The 5,532-nt window shown below is 35.2% G+C and overlaps 1 pseudogene; it reads right to left on the reverse strand.

Moving 5' to 3' along the window:
* Window positions 1–3,772: 3,772 nt before the first annotated feature.
* On the reverse strand, window positions 3,773–4,214 carry LOC105079693 (non-histone chromosomal protein HMG-14 pseudogene; annotated as a pseudogene).
* Window positions 4,215–5,532: the final 1,318 nt, after the last annotated feature.

The following is a 5,532-nucleotide window of genomic DNA, read 5'->3' on the forward strand; positions in this document are numbered from 1 at the left end:
AGACATCTATATACTGCCATATGATGACCACCAGAGTTAGCTAACACCTCCATCACATCACGTAATTATGATTTCTTTTTTGTGTTGAGAATATTTAAGACTACTCTCTTAGCAACTTTCAAGAATATAATAGTGTATTATTAACTATACTCACAATGTTGTGCATTAGATCCCCAGAACTTATTTATTTTTTAAGTGGAAGTTTATACTTTTTGACCAACTTCTACCCATTTCCCTTACCCTCCAGTCCCTGGTAACCACAGTTCTATTTTCTGTTTCTACTAGTATGATTTTTGGAGATTCCACATATAAGGGATATCATATAGTATTTGTTATTTCTCTGTCTGACTTACTTTGATTAGCATAATGCCCTCAGGTTCATACATGTTGTCACAAATGTCAGGACTTCCTTCTTTCTCAAGGTTGACTAATATTCTGTGGTGTGTGTGTGTGTGTAACATTTTCTTTATTCATTCATTGATGGGCACTTAGGTTGTTTGCATATCCTAGCTATTGTAAATAATGGTGCAATAAACGTGGGAGTGTAGATATCTCTTTGATATCTTGTTTTCATTTCCATTGGAAGTGAGATTGCTGGATCATATGGTAGTTATCTTTTTAATTTTTTGAGGAACCTCCATACTGTTTTCCATAGTGGCTGTGCTAGTTTACAATCCTACCAACAGTGCACAAAGGTTCCCTTTTCTCCACAACCTTGACAGCATTTATTATTGCTAGTCTTTTAAAAACATTTTTATTAAAGTATAGTTGATTTATAAGGTTGTGTTAGTTTCAGGTGTACAGCAAAGTGTTTCAGTTATACATATACATATATATATTCTTTTTCAGATTCTTTTCCATTATAAGTTATTACAAGATATTGAATATAGTTCCCTATGCAATACAGTAGGTCCTTATTGTTTATCTATTTTATATATAGTAGTGTGTATATGTTAATTCCAAACTCCTTACTTATCCTTCCCTCTACCCTTCTCCTCTTCGGTAACCATAGCTCATTTTCTATGTCTGTGAGTCTATTTCTGTTTTGTAAATAAGTTCCCTTGTATCATTTTTTTTAAGATTACACATGTAAGTGATATCATATGGTATTTGTCTTTCTCTGTCTGACTTACTTCACTTAGTACAATAATCTCTAGGTCCATCTATGTTGCTGCAAATAGCACGATTTCATTCTTTTTTATGGCTGAGTAATATTCCAGTGTGTGTGTGTGTGTGTGTGTGTGTGTGTGTGTGTACCACAGCTTCTTTATCCAGTCATCTGTCGATGGACATTTAGGTTGTTTCCATGTCTTGGCTATTGTGAATAGTGCTGCTATAATTTGGGGTGCATGTATCTTTTCGAATTAGAGTTTTCTCCAGATATATGCCCAGGAGGAGCGCCCTGGATCATATGGTAACTTTATTTTAAGTTTTTAAAGGAATCTTCATACTGTTCTCTGTAGTGGCTGCACCAATTTACATTCCCACCAACAGTGCAAGAGGGTTCCTTTTTCTCCTTACCCCCTCCAGCATTTATTATTTGTAGACTTTTTAATGATAAACATTCTGACTCATGTGAGGTGATACCTCATCATAGTTTTGATTTGCATTTCTCTAATAGTTACTGATATTGAGAATCTTTTCATGTTTCTGTTGGCCATCTGGTATGTTTTCTTTGGAGAAATGTCTATTTAGGTCTTCTGCCCATTTTTTGATTGACTTGTTTTTTTTTTATATTAAACTGTATGAGCTGTTTGTATATTTTGGAAAGTAATCCCTTGTTAGGCTCATCATTTGCAAATATTTTCTTCCATTCTGTAGGTTGTCTTTTTTTGCTTATGGTATCCTTTGCTGTGCAAAGGCTTTTAAATTTAATTAGGTCCCATTTGCTTATTTTTGCTTTTATTTCCATTACTTTAGGAGACAGATCAAAAACAATATTGCTGCAATTTATGTCAGAGTGTTCTGCCTATGTTTTCCTCTAGGAGTTTTAGAGTACCTGATCTTATATTTAGGTCATATGGCTTGTCTTTTTGATGATAACCATTCTAACAGGTGTGAGGTTATATATCACTGTGGTTTTGATTTTGCATTTCCCTGAATGATTAGTGATGTTGAGCATCTTATTATGTGTCTGTTGGTCATTTGCATATCTTCTTTGGAAAAAAAATGTATATTCAGGTCCTGTGCCCATTTTCAATTGAGTCATTTGGGGTTTTTTTGTTATTGAGTTGTATGAGTTCTTTATATACTTTGAATATTAACCCCTTATCAGATATATCATTTGGATGCATTTTCTCCCATTCCAGAAATTGTCTTTCACTTTGTTGATTGTTTCCTTTGCAGAGCAGATTTTTAGTTCAGTGTAATCCCACTTGTTTATGTTTGTTTGTTTGTTTTGCTTTTGGTGTCATATCCAAAAGTCACTGCTAAGACCAATGTCAAGGAGGTTTCCCCCTATATTTTCTTCTAGGAGTTTTAAGGTTTCAGGCCTTACATTTAAGTCATTAATCCATTTCAGGTTAATTTTTGTGAACGTGTAAGATAGGGATCCAATTTCACTTTTTGCATGTGGTTATGCAGTTTGTCCATACCATTTATTGAAGAGGCTGTCTTTCCCCATTGATTATTCTTGGTTCTCATGTCAAATGTTAGTTGATTGTAAAAGTAAGGGTTTATTTCTGGGCTCTTGATTCTGTCCTATTGGTCTTTGTGTCTATTTTTATGTTAGTATCAACATTTTGTTTAAGAAGGAGAAATAAGAAAATGTACATGTGTCCGGTCATTATGCAAAACACACAGCCAGAAAGAGATTAATGAGAGGTTTTCTACAGAGTGTGGGTGGGAAATGTAGATAGAAATGGAGTCGGTGTGACACTTTGCTGGGGATTCTTTTTTGAACATTTCTAACTCTTGGAACTATGTTAATGTTTCACACACTCAAAAAAAGAAAATTACTGAAATCAACAAGGATTGGAGAAAACTCTACAATGGAACACAAATAGTAACAAATATACTAAATGTTATTTTAAAATGAATTAACATAACTGCACTAATTCAAATAACTTTTTACTTTCATACTGCAGGTTTTATTGGTCATTTTGAAGATTGGTACACAGATATTACAAACAATTTGTTCAAATTTTAATGAATGCACCAAAAATGTACAAAACCAAGTAGCTGTAATTCTTTTCTGAACGGTTATTTAAGTGATTTTGCAGCTTAAAATTTGGAGGTAAATTTTCCTTAAGAGGATATCAAGGGCTAATACCTTCAAATGTTTGGTAAGCTGCTACACTGTAAGTCTCACTAACTTATGATTTACTATCATATGTACTACCTACACGAATTTTTTTTTTATCTTTCATAGCACATAACAAAGTTACTAGGAAAACTGGACTACCACAACCTAATACATTACAAAGTGCACACAATTCTGACAGGGAAATCCAAGGTCAGGAAGTGGTTTTCATTAAAAAACAATTCTACTAAAAAACAACCTAGAATAGAAGTCATTTAAAATGTTGAAGGCATTAAATGCATGGCTCTGGCTCCAAATTGCCATTTCAATAGAAGATGCTTTGTATTATAGGATATAAAAGCTGCCTCTCCTCAATCTACAGAATGTTAGGTTTACGCCCAAGATAGTCAAACCTTCACATAATTCAATATTCCATTTCCTCCTTGCACCAAAACTAGAAAACAAAACAAATGAAAACCAAAAAAACTCACCCTGCAAATGATTTCACCTCTTGAATAAAAGCATTTACACTTAACAAATGAGATGAAGTGACATTCCCTTCTTTACAATGTTTCCAGAGCTACTAAAAAGCTTGCATTTACAGAAGAGTTGAGAAAGATAGTCCAATGGCTGTACAGAGATATAGGGCCCACTGAGAAGACAGGGGATAGATACACAGTCATCAGACTTGGCTTCTTTCTCTCCTGCCTCATTAGAGACTGGATTCTGCTCCATTTCAGTTGTTTTTCTGCAGGTCGAGCTTTAGTTTCTTGGTTAGTCACTTCGGCCTGTTTGCCCTTTGTTCCCTTTTCCCTTTTGTTTGCACTTTCCTGCTTGAGGATTTATCCTTTCCTGCTGCCTTTTGGGGCTTCATTTTCATGTTTGCAGGAGCAGGTCTAGCTGACAACCTCGCATATCTCTTGGGTTCTCCCTTCACCGCCCCTTAGACTGAACTGACTTTCCTCTGGGACATCTTGGCAGCTGGGAGGGCATGAGCTGGGTGCCTATGGGCCTTCTCGAAGCTGGGCTGCCGGGGCTGCTGTCCCTTCTCCCCACCTCTAATAACTTTTGAACACAGTATTTAGACAGTATGACCTCAAGGTAAAGATGAAAAGAACTCTAAGAAAATATTAAACTCTACTTTGCAGGCTTCTTTTTCTCAGAGGCATGGATGAACCATATGGGGTTACTTTCTGTGTATTCTAGGATTGACCAAATACATAGATATATTGTGGCTAAAGCCAGCCAGGTTTCTCCTGGTCAAAGAAGGGAATTATAAACATGGAAAATGGGGAAAACATAGAATGAACCCTGTAGTGTTGGATTGGATTTGGAGATATCAATGTGACCTAGTGGATTTTAATATCTAGATAGATATGTAAATAGATATAGATATAGATATGGGTGAATATATGTGTGTATTTTCTAGCTTTGCAGATGGGGCCTAGAAGGAATGACACCCAAGAAGCACTGGGCACATTTAATGCCCAGATCTTGGTTTCTAAATACTCAAAGAAACCCACGCTCCTTGAAGAAATGGCTCATTTCAAGGCTGGGGTAGGAAAAGAACAAGACAAGTCTATAACATCTCAGTGTGCCAGAAAGTAAGAAAGTTTTCAAAGCATGAGGGGAATATGTCAAAAGGAGACAGGAACCATTTGTTAGGAGCTTCCACTGACCAAATGTAGGATAATTTGAGTATCTAAAGAAGTGATTGGGGAGGGTATAGCTCAGTGGTAGAGTGTGTGCTTAGCACACACACAAGGCCCTGGGTTCAATCCCCAGCACCTCCATTAAAATACATAAATAAATAAATAAATAACCTAATTACCTTCCCCTCAAAAATTAAAAAATAAATAAATAAAATAAATAAATGATAGTGAAAGATTTTATCCCATTAAATGAAATAAGAATCCATGAGTCTGTATGAATATAATCCATAAATAAATAAGAAACAAAAGAAGGGGAAGGTCCTTCTCAGAGTAAAAAGCCAACTAATAAACATAGAAACAATGATGGAGTTAAAAAATTATTATTTGGCAACCACAATAGTAATAATATTTTCAGACAAGAATCAACTAATTTCAGTGTGTAAAATTTTGAGGATATTTACATAGTTTCAAAGTATTTTCCCATATGAGTTTATGAATTACAAAGGTGAAAAATAGTTAGGATATAGTGAGACATCCCTTGCAGATATCACCTTAACCGGTGATCAAAGTTAACATTGCCAGTAATGGAGCTGATCAGTATCATGTGTCTCCTGATATGACACACAGAGAAGAACCCAA

Source organism: Camelus bactrianus, chromosome X, assembly GCF_048773025.1.
Source record: "Camelus bactrianus isolate YW-2024 breed Bactrian camel chromosome X, ASM4877302v1, whole genome shotgun sequence".
NCBI lineage: Eukaryota > Metazoa > Chordata > Mammalia > Artiodactyla > Camelidae > Camelus > Camelus bactrianus.